Source organism: Miniopterus schreibersii (genome assembly GCF_964146895.1).
Source record: "Miniopterus schreibersii genome assembly, chromosome: 13".
NCBI lineage: Eukaryota > Metazoa > Chordata > Mammalia > Chiroptera > Miniopteridae > Miniopterus > Miniopterus schreibersii.
In genome coordinates, this window is record NC_138113.1 from 29984958 (window position 1) to 29997564 (window position 12607).

The following is a 12607-nucleotide window of genomic DNA, read 5'->3' on the forward strand; positions in this document are numbered from 1 at the left end:
GATCACAATGTCAGGGAGAGAAGGTGCCACGGGCCCTGATGACTTCTGTAGCTACCCTAACTGCACAGAACTCGCTTTCCACTACTTGCCCATTAGCAAAACATCAATTTGTTCCTTGTTTAAGCCATTGTTGTTTTGGAGTCTCTTATAAGCATCCAAGGGCAATTTACACCAATACACATGAATCCAAGAAAAGGGCTTCATCATATTAGTGAGGCAAAGGAAATTCTTAGTATAAAAAGTTGCAAGATGATAGTTTTAATAAACTAATATTTAAAAATGGGAAATTATAAAAATATGAATTATGGAGCCAGATTTCTTACTCTAAAACAATATGTTTAATCACTGCTTTTCTTGGTTAAAACAGCTTTTTGGGTATGAAGACTAAGCTTTCCTTTACTCCTGTCTTCCTTGAGCTGATCCTTCAATGAGTTACTTAGCTCGGCCATCTCGCCTGCTCTGGTCACCATGTCTGTATCAGTGCCCTCCATGGGGCCTAAAACAGAGCATTGGTCAATCGTTCGCTAACTGTTGTTAAATTGAGATGAAGTTTTAATATTTTTTTATGAAGGGTGTATTCATAAGTAAGAATAAATTGAAGACATCAAACAATAGGAAAATTGTATGAAAAAACAACTGACAAATAAATGCATTTGTCCACAATAGATAAAAGATTATCTAAAACTGTAACCATACACAGTAAAACAAAAATTATGAGTTGCCATTGAGATTGGTAAAGAGTAAAAAAAAAATAGTGACAGTGGATTAGGGAATTAATCACATCATATACTGCACAGTAACACACATATACCCTTTGTGGAAAGTTATTTCACAGTATCTATACAAAGCTTTAATGCTCATTTTTAAAAAATCTGTAATTCCACTTTGCCAAACATACTGTAAAGTAATAAATTAACAAGATTCTAAAAATTTATGTACAAAGATGTTTATCTTAGGATTTATGGAAGGAAAACAGCTTAGATATCTAAGAATGCGACATAAATTATAAATGAAATGAATATATTAAGGTATATGCATATGCCAATGCAGTGCAACCCTAGATATATATCGACATGGATAGCTGTTCACAGTGGGGATAACTACTTAGTGGAGAATAAAATTTTAAAGAGTGTGTGTGTGTGTGTGTATATATATATACATATATATATATATATATATATTTGCAAATATCACATATATATGTTTAAAAAATATATACAAAAATACTACAGCAATTTTTCTCTGGGTATAGGATTATAGGTGAATATCATTCTATTTATTTGAATATACTTTTTAAAATTCTATTTGTTTTAAAAAATATATAAAAATGTATATCTCCCAAGGGGCCCACCACCAAATTTCCAGGTTGTGGGACTCTTGTTGCTCACCTGAAGTTTTTTACAATAGAGTGGTGAAGGCCTAGGGTGGGGTGGGAGCCTAGTGGAGGGGGGAAATGGGAGGAAAGAGGGGCAACTGTAATATTTTCAACAATAAATATAAAAACATAAAGTAAACAATAATAACTGAAACATCATCATAGTGATGTGGTTTAACATTACATACTTTCGCAGCCGCCATGCCAATGCTGCAAATTGGATGCTCAGAACTACAGGGAGTGATACTTTGTCACGTAAGAATTTATGACATTTTTCCATGTGAGAGGGAGAATTTGAAAAATTAATTTTTTTCTTTTACTTTAGAACTTTTGATGCTCAGATCATTCCTTCACTTTGAGGTATATTCGTCTATGATTTTGACAGCTACCTGACATGCAAATCTTCATGGCATTCAGACACTGTCACTTTTAGTTTCAAAGACATGGAGCAAGAGGAGGAGAGAAGCATTTCCTGGAGACTGAATGGCGTGTTGCAGTGGAGGGTGTCGGGTTCACTGCCGAGGCTATGCGAGCACTAAGAGCCAGACCTCTGATAACAGCACTGCCCACGTGTCCTTCAATAAACTTGGGAGTCTGTGTTCTTATGGTGTGCATGTCCTTTTATAAACAGGGAGGGGCCACTGCTTCCCACTTACGAGTGGTTCTGATAAGGGTGCCACATCATCTCCTTACTTCCAGCTCACCCCACTTCAGTCCAAGTGGATCTGACTTGTGCTTCAGAAACCTACTGAAACTGCTTTCTCGAAATTCATCAGTAACATCCTAAGCAATGAATCCAATAGAAAACTACCAAGACATAGTGTCTCTGTATCATCCCCATTAATTCCTCCCAAACACTTTAAACTCTTCCTTTCCTGGGCTTTCATGGCAATACGCTTCTATTTCCCCCGCTCTCTGCTAACTTGTGTTTCCTTGACTGAAACAGGTTGGTAATACCAGTTTATATGTATAGAGGTCAATACACTATATAGTATGTACGCATATAACGATGAATTGATCAACGGATCAATAGATTGATGGATGGATAGGTAGAGTGAAACAAGATAATGATTTGAACTGGGACATTAGGTTTTCTGTTTGGTTGGTTGGCTGCTGTGTGTGTGTATGTGTGCATGTGTGTGCATGTGTTGTATTTAATTATTTTTGATAATTCAGTATTTTGACCTTATATGTGCAGAAAATAGAGTACATAACTAGGAATTAAAACTCAGGATCAAAATAAATAAATATAAAAGAATAAATCTGTGACCCTTAAGTACCTGATTAAATACTAGAATGACATGCTTCTATTGTTTCCCTGTTATGTAAGATACTGGATGTAATTTTGAGGATATTCACTTTTATAGTAAACAAACTATACACACACACACACACACACATTTGTTTTATATATATATAATGCACACACTATATACACTCACTAAATGTCAACATTTCAATACTTTTAAACCATAAAAGCATTTCCCAAACTATATTCAACATATTCTGTAACGTGATTTATTAGCTATTCAATGAATTTTTCATGGCCTGCTATGAGTCCAGCACTATTCAAGGCATTAGGGTTACAAAAGAGAAAAGAGACCTTTTAGTTCTTTCCTCCACAAGGTTTTTAACTTCCTCATATGGTCTTACATATTTTTATTGAGATTATTTCTGGAAATTTCATATTTTACAACTTTGGTATAATTTTTTTTGCTCTTTTAAATGTTTATTACTTGTTATTAGTTTATTATAAGCTATTGACTTATAATATTTATTTTGAAAATGGCCACTTTACCAAATGTTCCTAGTTTTAATAGTTTTCCCACTGATTTGCGCCACTTTGCTTCGAAGGCATTAGTGTAGTTTTCATAGCACTGTAGATGCTGAAACCTTGCAGTCAAATGTATTTGCTTAGGTTCTTGAGAAATATGTTGTTCCTTACCTTTTCATTACTTTCTATTAAATAAAGCTATTTCTAATGCAATACTTAAAAATTGGATGTATTAGTTACTTCTATTCTCTCAGACATTTTGGGTGGGAAATCAATAGAAAACCATTTTTGTATCAGTTTTTAACATGTATTTTTTTAAACAAAATTTTCTGTTTTCCCCTCTGTCCCTTCCTATGTCCTACCTCGTGGAGTGCATATGATGTACATTAATATTTTCTTATTCATTACAACTTAAGTGAGAAAGAACTTAAGAATTCCCTTTTTCTTAGGCCAAGAAATTATCTAATTACACACTGAACTTATAATACTAAGTTCAGATAATTATTTAATTAAGATGCCAAACAAATTACAGCACTATTTTAAACTATAGTGTTTCATTACTTGGTTTTACATGTAGGATTTTTCTAGTGCTTATTAAAAGACTTTATTATTCTACTATAATCATCATGAGAATACAATTTATACTATTAAAATGCGATATTTATGATCCATTATAGAATTTCTTCCTATTAAGCCCCAATTTTATGGGTTTATAGTAAAACATTCAAATAGGCACACAGCTTTTTTTATGACACTGAAAGTCTGAATTCTCTCCTGTCTTTTTATTCTACCTCTAACTAACCGGACATTGTAGTTAAAAGGGAGAGGAAATGCACAGATTAAAAACACAGATTTTTGTTCCCCCCCGAGAAATCTGTTTTTCCTACCTTATCTCTGAGTTTTGATCAGTTCTCTTTCCAGATCCTTGGGTTTCTTATTTCCTTATAGGAATTGCATCCCGACCTCCAGGGCATCAGCAACAACCTAGGAATGTTTTTAGGATAGTAGGAACTTCATTAGATCAATCAAATGATTGAAGACACTTGGCTTTATCTCCACCCTCCTCCCCACCCCCAGTAATTGACTGACCTTTGCTTTACTAAATTGACTGAATCTGTGTCTCCAGGACATTGAAATTTCAACTCACCAAAAAATAAAAATAAAAATAAAAATAAATCAAATTAGTTGCAATCAAAACTTCATGTTGAAGTTTGGGGCTAAAAAAATTAAAAGGATCATATACTCTGTACTCTCCCCCCCCCCCTTCTTTGTGTTATTGCTGAAAAAATCTCTCAGACTAACAATTTGTATTTATTTATTTGGGGTACAGTTTGAATTTCAAAACAATACTCATCTAAGCCTATTTGGTCACATTTGACTCACATCTTCCAAAAAAGCCAAAATTTATTTCAAAGATGTTTTAAATTTACTCTCCTTACATTCCACAAACTTGTATGTAGCATTCTTTAAATGTAGCTTTAAATCTGTCTCAAGCTCAGACACACTCTTCTACATACAATCTAAGTGTAAATATTTATATCTAATCTGTTTATTTTTTAAAAAAGATCCATTCAATGAATGAAATTAACTGACTCTATTCTAGATACATAAAAACAACAGTAAAACGCGTTTTCAATAATTATAATATGAATAATTAACATTAGTTGAGTTTATTACACTTAGCACATCAAAGCAACACTAGGAGGTGGGCATATATCTGTTATCTTCATTTTACAGTAACGGAAGTAAGGCCCAGAGAACTAAGTCATTTCCCTGCATTAGTCTTCTCAGGATGCTATAACAATAACTATAGGTTGGGTGGTTTGTGCAGCAAATTTATTTTCTAACAATTCTGGAAGCTAGAAGTCCAAGAGCAAGATTCCAGCTGATTGCAGTTTCAGGTAGAGCTCTCTTCCTAACTTGGAAGATGCTGCTCTGGGGTCACTTCTCACATAGAGCCCAGTCCTACTGGGTCAGGGCCTCAACCTTATGACCTCAGTTAAGCTCACTTCCTTAGAGATCCCACATTCAAACAGCCACACTGGCAGTTAGGGCTCCAACATATGAATTTTGAGGAGACACAAACATTCAGGCCATAACATTCCCTAAAGTTACACAGTTAATAAGTTGTAAAACCACAACCGAAACCCCAGCACTCAGACCCCAGAGCCTGAGCTCTTAACCATATTCACCAGACTTTGAGCTCCTTACTACCGAGCTTTCACTGCATGTTAAATATATTAAAAGTTAATCATAAGTATCCCCCGCTGTGCACAAACATGCTTTTATATTGGGGGGAAGGAATTAGGAAAGAGAGCAGCCCCTATACTAGGCCCTACTCCGTGACTGCTTCTTGTTTCATAAGGTTAAGAAAGACTTGGAGAAAATAAAAGTTTGGAAAAACCCAGGTGCAGTTGCTTTGTATGTTGTGGCGAGTGGAAAGGCCAAAGACAGTGTGAAGGCCCCTCACAGCGTCAGTGGGTCTCTTACCCGCTGCCAGCCTCCGACTGTGTCCTGGAACCTGGGACAGGGAAGCGCCACACTCAGTCCCTCTTCTTGGGAGCACTGACGGCCACTAAGTGGCAGAGAGCGACAAGCCTGGCGAACAGGAGCCCGGCCCGCCGGTGAAGACGGCAGTGGGCTGCTCCGTGCTTGCGCCCCCCGGCTGGGCTGGGCTGCACCTCACCCAGGGCGCAGCCGGGTGGGAGGCCAGGCCGAGGCTCACGCGCAGGCCCAGTGCCTGCACCGCCGGCCTTGCAGCCAAACCTGCCTGGCTTCTCCGGCCGCACCTTTCCCAGCACAGTCCCACGTGGAAACCACCAGTGCAATCAACCACGTCCTGGTACATTCTCCTCTTTCTAGATTTTCCTGAGGAAGAGGCTAGTCTACGACAACTTGGTCTAGCTTCAAAACTATCCCACTTTTTTCTTTTGTAGATTTATAAATGCTCTACGGGAGTCACATTAAATCTTCTTTGCGGCATATCACTGGATACGGGCCATATAGATGTGGCCCCAACTGGATGTTTCATTTTTCAACACGGTGAACATTGCATTGTAGTTTCTCAAATTGACTGCAATCATCATCAGCAACTTCATTTCTTTCTTAGACTATGATTGCCTTTATTTCTGTACATTCTCTCAGTCTTAAAATAAAAGCTTACCCATATGTCAGTTCTCTAATTTGTGGAAAACATTGAACAATACATAAGTAAGTTTAGTTCCTGTAATTATGGAAAAGGGAACACATCCAGTGACCATTACTGTAAGGTTAAATCAAATCTCCCTTCATGCTCTATAAATGTTATTGGCTACCTTCATTTCTTTTGGTGATTTTGACCTTCATAGTTCTGAGACATCTTTAATATAATTTTCATTGACCAGCAGCTGGAATCCGAACATAATTTTGAGGTCATTTTATTATATCCTGTAAAAGAAGCATATGGTACTTGAGAAAGCAATAGATTGCATTTCATCAAGAAGAATTTGGGGTAAATATATTTCCTGAGGGATGTTATTTTAAAATTTAAATTATAGAACTTATAAAGTATCCTTTCATAAGAATGTTTAAAACTTCCCACCCCTTAATAGTAATGATCTACATAGTGTGAATTGTGTGGTATCAAAAGTAACAAAGAAATGTATCCCCAAAGCTGGCTGGCCTGTAGCCAACCCTTGGATTCCACCATTCTTTGTACTTGTAGTAAATACATATTTGACCTTTGTTCCCAGTTCCTGACAGAGTTTCTAAAATCCTTGGAATTTCCTGAGTGATGGGGGTAATAGAAACATTTTTTTTTGTTATTCATAACAAGCCCCTTTCAACCATACTTGACTTTATGTTAACAAGATGACGCTTGGTAGTCCCCTAGACAGCTTCAAGATAGGGGTTCATTGCCAGAGAAACCAAACATGTGATTAGAAGATCAGAACTTTCAGCTCTACCTTCAGACCTGTGGGGAGGGAACAGGGCTTGAAGATGGGGTATAATCACCACTGGGCAGTGATTTAATAAATCATCCCTATGTAATATAAGCTCCATTAAAAACCCCTAAATAACAGGGTTTGGGAACTTCTAGGTTGGTGAACACATCCAGATGCTGGGGTGGGGGTGAGGGTGGCCTGCCCAGAGAAAGCATGGAGGCTTTGTGACCCCTTCCCTATACCTTGCTGTATGCATCTTTTCTATTGTTCTGTTCCTGAGTTGTGTATTCTTTATAACAAACTAGTAATAGTAAGTGTATTCCTAAGTTCTGTGAACCATTCTAGCAAATTATTGAACCTAAGAGGGGTTGTGGGAATTCCCCAATTTGTAGCCAGGTTGGACAGAGTGTGGGTAACCTGGGGGCCCAATATTTGTTACTGGCATCTAAAGTGAGGGCAGGCTTGTGAGACTGTCTTTAAACCCGTGAAGTAGGATGCTAACTCTGAGTAGTTAGTGCCAGAATTGAATTGAATTGTAGGACATCTAGTTGGTGTCCAAAGAATCAGAAAAGTGGTTGTTGGTGTTAGGAAACACCACAGAACCCTTTAAATATCTTCTGAAGTTCCCTATCATGTAAAAGTGTTGAAGTTTCGCTGTAGCCATCCTATAGTCATTGTCTGACCTGTCTAGGCCACCATCACCTCCTACCTCTCATCTCTCTGCTTTCTCAACAATCTCTTTTGCCCAGAGCAGTCAGAGTGATAACTTAAAAGCATAAGTCACCTCCTCAAAATCCTCTTCCCATAATACTAAGAATGCAAACACCTTACCATGGCATAAAGATCAGACACTCTCTACCTATGTAAACTACGTTTCTTTAGCTCCTCTCCTCCTCCCTCCTCTTTAGCGGCAATGGGCTTCTGTTCTTCCTGCACAAATCCTGCCTCAGGGCCTTCATACTTACTGTTCCCTCCAGGTGGAATGTGCTTCCTCAGATTGACTCTCTCCCTATGTAGTTCGAAACTCTGTTCACATATCACATCAGAGAACCCCTTACTGACCACTGTTACGAAAAACAACCTTTTGCCAACATGTCTCCTCTTCTTGTTTTTATTTTCTTTATAATGAAGACATAAGGTGCAGGACAGTCTGTATCCTACCTCGGTCTAGGACACAAGCTCTGTGCTTGCAGGCACTTTGTTTTGTTCCGTACTATATCTCCAGCTCCTGGATAGAACCTGATACACACACGAATGAGTACTATTTAGCAATAGTATCAGGCAACAGTGGAGGTAGGCTGTTCTACTGTCCCCGTGTCATACACTTGGACTTAGTAGAAGTTACAAATATAGTGACAATGTATTATAAGACCTGATCGGTATTTCTCAAAAAGTCCTATGGGGACCAGCTATATCACCTGAATTTGTTATCATTAAGAGCAAGAGTCTAGGCTCTATCTCAAACAGAAAAATCAGAATCTAAAAATGAGGACTGGAAAGCAAACTTCCTTGGAGAGTCCTTGAAATGGCTGCCTATGAGAATACACTTCAAAAGGAAGCCCTTTGCAAGTCTCTTTATAATCTTAGTCCCAAGACCCATCTTAATTTTCTTCACTCAGGACATACCCTTTGCTAAAGTCCTGCACAACTAAACTCCAGGATTCTCCCTGAAGGCATCCCACCACACAGGCTTCGCTTTGCTTTTTAGTTTATTTCAGAAATTATCCCTTGAAATGTTTCCAGACCCTAGAAGTACCGATTGAAATCCTACTCATCCTTAGAAAGCCAGATCAAATGCCCCTTTCTCCATAAGGTCTATGTGGAAAAAATTAATCAGTCCTCTCATAACCCTTGTATTGTCAGTATTGTATACAGGGTGGGGTGGAAGTAGGTTTACAGTTGTTCATATGGAAAATAATACAATAATAAATAATACAAGAACAAACTCTGTGTTTTGTGTACTCACAATAGTAAACCTATGTTTGCCCCACCCTATATATCCATAAATTGATGTATCATCTGTACTATAGAGCCAGAAATTCAATTGTCAGTATTTTTGTAAGAGAATACAAGTGGTTTAGATGGGTTTACATGGATCTGGGGAGAATTTTTAAAGTCTTTATTTAATATGGGCATGACCTAATTTTTTTTTACAGAGCCTATGAAAATATGGAAAAGAATAAGTTGTCATGTGTTCATTGCGGTGCTGAGGCACAATTCAGGACTTGTGAATACAGGAGTAGAAAAGATGCCACATCACCCAACATTGAGCTCCTGAGCTTAGACACACAGATCCTAAAGAATTTGCATCTTCTTTAATTTGTCTCTTTTATGAAGTTATCCTGCTGAAAATTGAAACTTTTCTTCCAGTTCAGACAACTCAGGTTTGCTTGCTTTCAACTGAGCAAAAAGTGAAAATATTCAGTCTTAGAAAAAAATTCTGCTAACACAAACCATTGGAAAATTTAATAAGTATTATTGCTCCCACTTTTTCCCTGAAGAGATTCAACACAATTATTGCTAGAATTTGCCCTAGATTTTTAGTCAGCTGCTGCAAGAGAAAAAATAAGACTGTCAACGGAGTTAATTAAAACTTGTGTTAATAAACGACAGCAGAGTGAACCAAAAAATGGTCGATAGTTGTTAGTATTTCTCATTGGCAGCAATTACATTCATTTTTAAACATATGTAACCCCAAGTGACCCTGTTCATAATTTTCACATTGGGTTCTCTTTCCAAAAAGACCCATTAACTTACTTCCTGGTATCTCACAGTATGTCAACCCAGACAGCCTGTGAAGATGAACTTTCCATGTTAGGACCTAATGTCACCTTAGATCATGTTAGGACCTAATGTCTCCTTAGATGATAACATATTTCTAGGTACACTGTGTTTCCCCTCAGTTTCCCTTTAGTAATTTCAGAGGTAGGATCCTGTTTTCTTCCTCCTTTTTTCTCCTTACAAATACTCATGGTCTTAAGTCCCCTGGAGCTATAATAACCAAATACCACAGACTGAGTGGCTAAAACAATACCCATGGATTTTCTCACAGAACTGAAGTCCACATGATCAAGGCACCATCAGGGTTGGTTTCAGATGAGGGCTCTCTTCCAGGCTTGCAGACAGCCACCTTTTCACTGTGTCCTCACATAGCCTTTTTCCTTTGTGGGAGAGGAGAGGAGAGGAGAGGAGAGGGAGCTCTGGTGTCCTTTCTTCTCCTTATAATCCTATCAGATAGGGCCCCACCCTTACGACCTAATTTAGCCTTAATTCCCTCCTTAGAGACCCTATCTCCAGAGGCAGTCACCTGGGAGGTCACAGCTTCAACATATGAACTTTGGAGAGAACAAACCAATCCATAACACTCACTTAGACTTATTTAGAATACTAGAAAAAAGTTTTCCACATGATAAGCACCTCAAACAAGTTATATCTCAGCTTGAATATATTCCTTTTACGAGCCTAACATCTCCATCAGCAACCCAATAATAGCATAGAATTGTATGTTTCTTACCTTTGCTGTTGTCAATCCCCTCCCTACCGGTGTTTACTCCTTTCCTACTCTACCAGACCATCATTCTTCAAGTACCAGCTACAGCTATTCCGTAGTCTTTGATGACCCATGGTCTTCTTTAATCAATCTCTAAACATTTATTAAATATGATAAACTCAGCTATCTGATGCCTTCTTCTCAGATTCTCCCTGTGTTTCATGTGTGTATGCATGATCTTCCCAATCGCCCACAGCACCTAGCATAGTGCAGAGTACACAGTAGATACTCAGTAAATATCTACTTGTTCTGTATTGTGTTCAGCTTATGTAAACAAATTATTTATGAGTATTTTAGTTAGCTGCCCCTCCCAGCTCTCAGCTATCAGAAAACAAGAATATTCAATTTTTGGACATCTACCATAGTGCCTTAGGAAAAAAGCAAACATTCAAAAAATTGTGGAATGAAGATCTCTTCTTATCATCAGCATCTTAAGCAGCAGGCTAAAGGGACTGGGGGAAATAGGAAATGCTGATCAGTGAGTAGGGCCTCGTGGACTTTAGGATGTGAACAGATTCACCCAGAGAGACAGTAGCAGTTTCCCTGTTGAGAAGACTGAAGAGGAAGAAAGTAAGGGGACTGATCAAAGGCTGCAGAGGAAGCTGGTGAGAAATTCTAGCATAGGCTCCAGGTTACATAATTCCTAGTTCCCTGAAAGGTAAGTCAAATGTTTAATTGCAAAATAATAATAATAATAAAATAATTAAAAACCTCTGATGAGAACAGAATTGTAAGTAGTTTAAGGTTAACTGTCATATTTAAACAGTATATATATAATTTTTTTAAAGTATATCTTTATTGATTTTAGATGGAGTAAGGGAGAGGGAGAGAGAGATAGAAAGATCAATGATGAGAGAGTCATTGATCTGCTGCCTCCTGCACGGCCCCCTACTGAGGATCGAGCCCACAGCCTGGGCATGTGCCCTGACTGGGAATCGAACCTCGATCTCCTGGATCCTAGGTGGATACTCAACCACTGAGCCATGCCCATCTGGACTAACTGTCATATCTGAATGACACTGTCGTGTATAAAGACTTTCTCATCAATAGGACCAAGTCTATTGTATTTTATGTTACAATGAAAACATTTTTAAAATTCTTATGTTTCTCATACACATTGATGCCTGAAATTAGTATTCTGTCCAATTATCTCTCAGAGGTCTCAAAGAATCATGATTTCCATCTTTAAGTATAATTAGTTAATTGCCACGTCAGCTAAAATATGAATTGTCTAGGCATTGTATGCATTACTGCTGTATGAAGGGTAAATTCAAGCAGAAAGAAGTACTTAAACAGTTGTCCTCAAGTATGATTATTTAAAAATGTGTCCAAGTACTATGTGTATGTGGGGGGGGGGGGGGCAACTACCAAAGTCAGCCCAGTCTAGCAGTATTTTAGCAACTACTCCAAGCCATCTATGAGGCTAATATTTAAGTAATAGCTGCACAGTTGATAGCCAGTTTTTAGTGTAAACAGTGTGAAAGACCAAGCTACCCACATATAAAACTGTCATCAACACTGTCTTGTGAGCGCTCCAGTCTCCCAGCCCATTCCTCTCTATTTCTCCCAATTTTATGACACTTCTCCCTCTCTCACCTGTGTCCTGTTGTTCTCTTTACTCTTCTTCCATCCATCAAACACTGCCCTTGGGGAAGGCTCTGTTACACCTCAGTGAGAATCTGAATTAAAATGTCCCTTTCTCAGAGACATTTATATTTAACTCTCTTTTCTCATATAGAAGAGAAAGGTTTTCTATATGGCATTAATTTCTGCACCAGGGATGAGCTGGTGGTATTCTCTTCATACTAAGTAAGTAGGTCTGCATGTTAAGGCTGCAGAAGAAAAGCAGCAGCTTTTCAAACACTGTTTTCAGTGAAAATATAAACCTCAGCCCTCTTCCTCAGTGAAAACCTTCTGGCGAGCTCTGATCTGCTGAGCTCACTCTGCACACAGAGATTCAGGTAGACTCTGAAAGAGCAGAGTAC